Source organism: Nylanderia fulva, unplaced genomic scaffold (genome assembly GCF_048542155.1).
Source record: "Nylanderia fulva isolate GAGA-0341 unplaced genomic scaffold, ASM4854215v1 Scaffold1073, whole genome shotgun sequence".
Classification (NCBI taxonomy): Eukaryota; Metazoa; Arthropoda; class Insecta; order Hymenoptera; family Formicidae; genus Nylanderia; species Nylanderia fulva.
The window spans coordinates 19388-28372 of record NW_028189273.1 but is presented as its reverse complement, the minus strand read 5'-3'; the positions used below and the strand labels follow the sequence as shown (position 1 = coordinate 28372).

General features: G+C 41.8%; 1 pseudogene; it reads left to right on the top strand.

Moving 5' to 3' along the window:
* Window positions 1-7296: 7296 nt before the first annotated feature.
* LOC114937261 (uncharacterized) lies at window positions 7297-8635 on the top strand (annotated as a pseudogene).
* Window positions 8636-8985: the final 350 nt, after the last annotated feature.

The window sequence follows — 8985 nt, the reverse complement described above, 5'->3', positions numbered from 1 at the left end:
CCTCTGAGTTGAAGAGCTGAGGAGCCTCGGTACCTCGGTCCGAAATGGCGGCTATGTCTCGATGTCTTCAGAGCCCCGTAGTATTTGCTGGTTGAGTGCTGGATTGTTGTTGACTGGAACCACTGCGACGAAATCACTGCCGTTCCGTGCCGGGAGCCGGGTTTATATACCCAAAAATGGGGCTCGCTCCTCCCATCGGGCGATGTGGCTCAGCCAATGGTAAGAGAGGTATGCCGGGAAAGTACCGGAGACAATCTGTTCCTGGTAGAGATTGCGACGGTTAAGTCCCGGAGAGATGGCTTCTTAGTAGAGATAGCGGCGTTCCTAGGTGACTCATCGCCGGTCGCTCCGACTTTCCTTATCCTATTCTCGGTAGCGATAGCTGTATGCCTTTGTTGGCTATGCGCTCCGACTTATCTTATCTTCTTCTTGGTAATCGATTTCGCAGGTGGCTGGTGACTCATCGCTATGCGGCTTGCAATGGGCCTTGCAGGTTGCAACGTGTTTCAGCGTTGCATCATGCATTGTGTAACGTCCAGACAATTTCAAAACTTCAAACTTTTTCAAAACTTTATTCTTTAATCTATTAGTCATGACAATCTCTAACCTGCATGAAAGACCGGTAATAACGAATATTTAATCACACATATAATTACTCGTAGGTTAAAACATGTCTTCTCACAAATGACGACAGAGTAATAATTCACTTTTAAATTTAATAATATTGATAGCATAAAAGGCATAATTAATAAAGACTCTCTACTCTCGATCATTCGTTAGGAAACATAAACCTGAAATAAGAATAAGCGTGCCTATATTATAACTATTCATAATTCAAGAGACTTAAAAATCGTACACGTAATGCGTAGTAACATTGTAGCCGTCATACGTTCGAAAGTACTAAATAAGGATACCATAGTTCGACTATGAATATTTAAAATCCTCATTGATTATTTGTGAGAAAACTTAAAATAAGGTTAAGAACGTATATATATATATATATATATATATATCAATCGTATACTTTGACGACACTATATATATTCTCTGGCGATCTCAATGACTGCATAAGACATATGGTATTCTCCGGCGATTTCAACGACAGTATAAGACATAATATTCATTTTACTAATATTAAATATATATATTATTCAATAGTATTAAATTATCCCGTATCCTACTACCTATTAGCGAAGTGAATAACGCTAATTCCTCAGTACACATTAGAATATTATATCCTGTCAGAAGGTAAATTCGCAAATCATCACAGAGGTGCACGTTCAGTAAAGTGAACGTCGCATTAGCCTAATAAGACCAGGACCTGAGAACCCGGAATAACCGGATGTATACCTACCTCTCTATTCTTTTATGCTTTTAACACCTTGCACTTTCCAATAATTGCGAATTACTTTACCACACCGACTGACAGTGATCTTGCATATTGATATTTAAATTTATTTGACAAGTGTACTCCACCTTACCCTATTTGCCACTATTAAAACCATACCCTGTCATAAGGTAAATTCGTTACTACGATTCTGAGATGCACGTTCTGTAAAGTGAACGTCGCATTAACCTTCGGGGACCGGAATCCACGGGCAACCGTACATTTCTTCACCCTTCCCTGCTTACTCTCTCTCTGCTTTACAAACCTAACGAATTACTTTACCAAACCAAATGACAGTGGTCTTAATGATTATTAAAAATAATTAATTCATAATTTACAATTCAATTATTGATGCTTGAAGCTACAAGTATTATTACTCTTAATATAGATATTAATACTTATATTCAAACCTCTATTCCTAACTCCTCTATACCCATTAGAGTTATATCCTGTCAGAAGGTAAATTCGCAAATCATCTCAGAGATGCACGTTCAGTAAAGTGAACGTCGCACTAGCCTATTAAGACCAGGACCTGAGAACCCGGAATAACCGGATGTACACCTATCTCTCTATTCTTTCATGCTTTTAATACCCTGCATTTTCCAATAATTGCGAATTACTTTACCATACCTACTGACAGTGATTTTGATATTCATTGACAATTTGTTACTTCAAAGTCTAAGATTTATTTATTCATTAAGAATTACTATTTCAAAGTTTAAGATTTAATTATTAACGATTGAAACATCAAGTATTAATATTCTCAACGCAGATATTAATACTCCTATTCAAATCCTTCCTTTTATCCACGTTATTACCAATCCTCATTTAATACAGGTTTATTATAATAATTACTGACATAAGGTTAATTTATTAATAGGTGAAGGGCTTTCTCGCATAAGATTAACCTTTCATCTTTGTTCGCTTTCATTAACGAGTAAATCACGCTACAAACGTGAGTCATTTCAAATAATAGAACAATCTATCTTTCGATTTATTCATGTGAATTTATTTAACCGTTAGATGGTCTCTCCTTTCCGACGAAGGAATCAGATCGATCGAAACGAGCAGCACCTTCACAGACTACGCGAACGTAGACCTCGAAGACCTCTAAATCTAAACGTTCAAATTTATCCAACGCGAATAATCATACAACCTCCCTCTTCAGACACTTATTCGCCAATTAATAATATTCCTCCACACATTGACTATTCTTACCCTCAATTTCCTGAACAGTCTCATTCAGAATCAAATACTTACTTAATAGATCCAAATCATCAATTTCTAACTGACCCTGAATATTACGTCCATGATCAAACTCAACAATTAGCATCTCCTGAATACGATCCATTTTTACAACCCAATTCCAATATTTTCGACGAGGACACCGTGGTACTCGCTCCCGACGACGTCAATAATTTCATCCCAGAAGGAGCACAGAATAATTTTAGTTCCTTTATAAACTATCTTAACCAATCTAACGACTCTGAACAGGAGCTCAATAACATTGTAATACAGTTCCAAGCTCATCCTGAACCGAGTCAGGACCAGTAGATTTTGTATCGACATAAAGGATTTATAAATGAATAAACAATTTTTATACTTGTAAAATATCTTTATTTCTTGACCCGACCCGCAGAATTCCTTCTCCATCCGACTTTCTCAATCGGATCTCAAGCTCTCGGCATCCCAGGGTATAGCCGGCCTAGCAGGTTGCCCTAAAAAAGTAGAGAGCAGCTTCTCGAACGTTTACCGAGGTAGACGCAAGAGAAGACCGACTTGTGCATAAAGTGATTTACCGTAAGGTGAATTGCCGGACGTAACAATTGCATCACGCTATTGTTCTAGAACCTTCTAGAATCTTCTGGATGTTTCCTTGCGAGTAAAGCCGAGTTCACATAGTAAAGCGGCTTTCATACATAATTATTTAATTACTTAGTATACTTCTTTATAAGTGATATATATATATAAATATTTCAGGTATAAGAATTTTGTGTGTTAATATATATATATATATATAGTGTACATATTTAAAATTTAATACTATTGAATAATATATATATTTAATATTAGTAAAATGAATATTATGTCTTATACTGTCGTTGAAATCGCCGGAGAATACCATATGTCTTATGCAGTCATTGAAATCGCCAGAGAATACTACATGTCTTATACAGTCATTGAAATCGCCAGAGAATATATATAGTGTCGTCAAAGTATACGATTGACATATATATATAGAGTCGTGAAGGTGTCTCGGAACAAACCCTTTGACGTATATATATATATATATATATATATATATATATACGTTCTTAACCTTATTTTAGGTTTTCTCACAAATAATCAATGAGGATTTTAAATACTTATATATTCATAGTCGAACTATGGTATCCTTATTTAGTACTTTCGAACGTGTGACGGATACAATGTTACTACGCATTACGTGTACGATTTTTAAGTCTCTTGAATTATGAATAGTTATAATATAGGCACGCTTATTCTTATTTCAGGTTTATGTTTCCTAACGAATGATCGAGAGTAGAGAGTCTTTATTAATTATGCCTTTTATGCTATCAATATTATTAAATTTAAAAGTGAATTATTACTCTGTCGTCATTTGTGAGAAGACATGTTTTATCCTACGAGTAATTATATGTGATTAAATATTCGTTATTACCGGTCTTTCATGCAGGTTAGAGATTGTCATGACTAATAGATTAAAGGATAAAGTTTTGAAAAAGTTTGAAGTTTTGAAATTTGTCTGGACGTTACATCTCCCCTCCTATTTAAGAATAAAACCCGACGTTGATCTAGGGTTTTGTTCTAGATTAAAGAGATGTTGTTGCAAGTCGTTATACGTTTGAGGGACGGTGATATTTGTGGATTCCATTTCTTCAGGTCGTCTCATATTATAACCTTGAAGTTGAGGCTGACTTATCACAGGTGGTTCCTTTGGTAATGCAGGGGGTACGTCTGAGATGATGGCAAGAGGTGTGGCGTCTTCTGGAAACTTATTCTTTTCTTTTTCTTCGTTTATATTCTTGCGGCTGAGGTGAAGCAAGAGATTAGTTAGAGAGTCCCATAGTGCTCCTATCAGGTGTAAACTACATCCATATACGGTGTGTAACGCGTATCCATGAATGATGGTATCGATTGCCAATTTAGCAATACGAACGATCATAAATATTCCAACGACTCCGTAGCGAGACGGAGTTGGCGTTAACTGGATGTCCAGTGAGTCCACGGGCGACGGCGTTGAGTAGTGCCGGTTTCTCTGCGGGAAACATGATGTGGTCTCTTAATTTTTCTATGTCTTGCTGGGTGTAGATTCCACTGACAGCTAATGGTCCGGGTGTTAAATAACTCCAGGTAAGAGATGCCATGGGTCGTAGTTGTTGAGGTGACAACTGTCTTACTTGTGCTTTTGGTGTGAACTGTACCCAAGTGTCCTCTATCCGGTATAACGTTGGTAATTCTTGAGAACATTCTCGCTCGTTTCCGATCTTTGTGACGATTCTTGATTTGGGTGTGAGGAAGTAAGAAGAGTTTCTAACGGTTACGGGTAACTCGTTATAGCATTCTTTGGTTGGACGTACGGTGACTTCTACAGGGATGCATTTTATGATCTGGACAGCTTCCCCAGTGGTGACGGCCATGTATCCCGGTGACTTCATAAGACTGTACGCGAATTCATCAGGCAAGAGAGTTGCAGAAGACAAGGCGTTGGTTATTACTTGTCTTTCTAACTCGCATTTTTGTTGCATGACATTATGATATAATGATGTCATCTGATGTCGGATGTGTTTTTCGACATATACAAATTTGGAATTCATGTAAGTAAATATATCGAGGTTGTCCACAGGAATCGTACCCTTGTTAGCAAAAGTTTGACCCTGTTTTGTTTCTAAAATAAATAATTTTGGATGTTCCGTGCGGAGCAGAGTGTATCCGCATAACGGTTGTTCTTTAGTCTTGGTCAAAGCGAATGTGATGTCTTGTGTAGTGAGACTGTAGATGATGGGGGAATCGTCGCCTGCTATCCTGGTCGCTAGTCCTTCGTATAAAACATCGTATTGGTTAAAGTTGCAGGATTTCATTGGTACGGGTTTCCAAAAGGTGTAGCCATCATCGGAGTCTAAACAGAAGCTATCGGCCAGTGTACAGATGGTTCCTGATCTTAGCTTGATTTTTCCATGTTCGAGTTGTACTGGCACATAAGATGATTTCAGTGAGATTTTCGCAACTGCTTGAACAATTACGTTATCCCATGTGCCGTAAGGGTCAGAGTATTGCGTACCCTTACATGTTCCGTCGGCTTTCAATTCACCGGCTAACGTAAGGCTACGATAAGAAGTTTGATTGATTTTGAGTCCGCTAATTAAGTGAGCAGGTCCCAAGGACGTTGTGCCATCTTGAAACATTCGCAAACATTGTGAATATCCGGTTTCCTGGACGTAATCTGCTTTTCCATTAAAGACGACTGAGATGTGCGAGTGCATGCCACAGTGATATATCGTGCGAGATATTTCCAGTTTGCATTGTATAACCTCTGCATAATTATATTCGGAAAGTTGTAATAATTGTATATAGGTCTCCGTGGAGTTTGGAGTTTGATGATGGAGATTGCATTCTCCAACATCTAAGAGAGAGACGGCGGTGATGTTAAGATGCTGTCCACCACAATCGAATCCAATCAGGGCGAATGAAGTTTTAACGGAGAGTATTAGAATAATCCCTAACATCATGACAAGCTGTAACGCACAATCGGACTAGTTTTACTGAATTAAATACAATATAAAGAAATTATCTAGCATGTACGTGCGCACGAATATACGCACGTATCTATAGATATATACATGTGCACGTGCGGAGGTAGTCCTGGCATTGGGCGCAATGAACGGTGTGCGAGGAAACTTTTAATAATTAAATAATAATATGCATGATTTATATTGTCGTCCGTTTTCGGACTCGCACATGGACATATATATATGCGTGTATAATAGTAAGTACAAATGCATGTTAATGCGCAAGCGTATATGTTATAAATTATATTTCGTCTTATATCTATGTGTATCGGTTGCGCGGTTGCAGTTTTTGTTCTGCCCGTGTCTTTTGTAAGATTCAGAGAATTTATTCGAAATTTGCTATTTGATAGAATATGATTAGCTCGTTCACTGGTGGGGCCGGAGTCGATTTCTCCGAACCGGCAAGTATAAGCGTATATATTTTTCATAATTTTAAATTTATTAAGGTTTTTCGCAAGCTATTCATAGTGGTTAAATACGAGTTATTACCAGTGAGCGAGTTAATGGCAGAGTGTAATAATATAATACGCATTGTATTAATTATCATATTGCATGGATATGAGTCTCATGCAATTTCGTGAGCCTTGTATGAGATGTACTTGAGTAAAGCATACCTCATACAAAGATGAAAAATAATGGCTAAAAGTAGTAAGAATAAAGTTTTGAATAATGCACAGGGTTCCATGCTGAACAACCTGTTTAGTTAGGACGGTTTCCTGAAATGGGAATCTTACATGTGTAGTGTGGCGATAATATCGTCACATATTCCCCGGGTATAAGTAGAGACATACAAAAGGACGAAAACAAAAACGAGACAAAATAAACCAGTAAAGAGAAAACATAACAGACGAGACGTTTGACAACTAGCATCGAGACAGAAAAAAGAATAATAACACGAGTGAAAAAGATTAGGTGAGAAGATTCTCGAATGTCAAGAAGATAGGCGACAAGAGGAAATGTAACGCGCGATCAGGAGATTCGGTTTCCGACTGCTGTCGCGTGCGGATGTATACCGCGAATATTCTGTAGCGAACTCAAACGCAGCAATTATAACAGTTCTCATATTAAACCGATTTTGATTATTTACCCACTGACACACACAGATCCTCGCCTGCACCGGTGCATAAGAACCCGGGACATAAACGATTATTAAAGTGGTGACCCCGACGTGATCGTGAATACGCGAAGTGCAGGGATAGTTTCGCGATCGAGTGTCTAGTGTGTGAGGACGGAAAAGGAGTGACATGCCGGTGATGCGAGACGGCGAAGACGCTATTCCACGCGTGGAGCCGGAGGCGCGGGCGCTCGAGCGGCCGGGGATTCAGGCGCCGAATTCGCACCTGAGTGCGATGCAATCGGCCCGGGCGGAGCAGCCACCGGGGTATTATTTACCTGCCCCCGAGGTGAGTCGAGTGGGCATGCGAATGCCAGAGTTCACGCCGACTGATCCGGAGCTCTGGTATAACATCGTCGACCGGGGTTTCCAGGCCGCCGGAATTACGGTCGACGCGACGAAGTTCGGGTACGCGTTGACTGCCCTCGGACCGCGTTATACCTACTGAAGTGCGCGATATAATTATGAATCCGCCCCCGGAGCGCGCGTACGAGACTTTGAAAACCGAGCTTGTTAAGCGACTAAGTCTGTCGCAGGAGCACAAGACTCGGAGGCTCCTTGAACACGAGGAGATTGGCGATCGAAAGCCATCGCAATTTTTACGCCACCTTCGCGGTCTTGCCGGGAACGTGGTTGGCGACCAGGTGTTGCGGACCATCTGGTTGAGTCGGTTGCCGGCTCATCTTCAGCCGCATTTAGTGACGCGCGCGGCCGATACGCCCGAACAATTAGCGGACATCGCGGATGCGATAGTCGAGGCGACCCGTGCGCCGATATTTCAAGTGGCGGAGGCGACGAAATTTGTGACGCCCCAGGGTCAGAGTGCGGTTGACCCCGCGTCCTGGGAAGCGAGGATGGAAGTACGACTCGCGCAGATGCGACTGGCCATGCAACAAGAGATGGCGGAGCAGCTGACAGCCATCCGGCGGTCGATCGAGGCGATCGGGAGCGGTCGTTTCGGAGAGGACCGCGATGACGACCGACGTCGTTCGCGTTCGCGTCCACGCCAGCGTTCGCATTCGCGCCCGCGAGAGCGATCAGGAAGCCGTGATCCGCCGGCCAGTGGAATCTGCTGGTATCACTGGCAATTTGGACCGAGTGCTCGACAATGCAGGCCGCCCTGCACAATGCAGTCGGGAAACGCGGGGGCCGGTCGCTAGTGGCGGCGAGTGACTCGGGCCACGAGGCGCGTCGCCTGTTCGTAACCGACGCGAACACTAAAGTGAGTTTTTTAATTGACACGGGCGCGGATCTCTGCGTGTATCCTCGGAAAATGGTTCGAGGACCGCGACAGAGATCGACCTACGAACTTTCGGCCGCGAACGGCACACCAATACGGGACAGAAACATTAGTTTTAAATTTTGGATTACGGCGTGCATTTTTGTGGCGATTCGTGATCGCGGACGTTTCGCGACCTATAATCGGCGCCGATTTTCTGGCGCATTACGGACTCCTCGTCGATCTGCGAAATTCTCGTCTCGTCGACCAGGTGACGAGCTTGACCGCGCGCGGACGATGCATCCGATGCGATGCACCCTGCGTCAAAGCGGTCACGGGAGAGACGCCGTATCACCGGTTGTTGGAGCGATACGCGGACATCGCGAGGCCAAACGGGCGACCAAGAGAAGCGATCCACACAACGCGACATCATATAGAAACGACACCGGGACCGCCT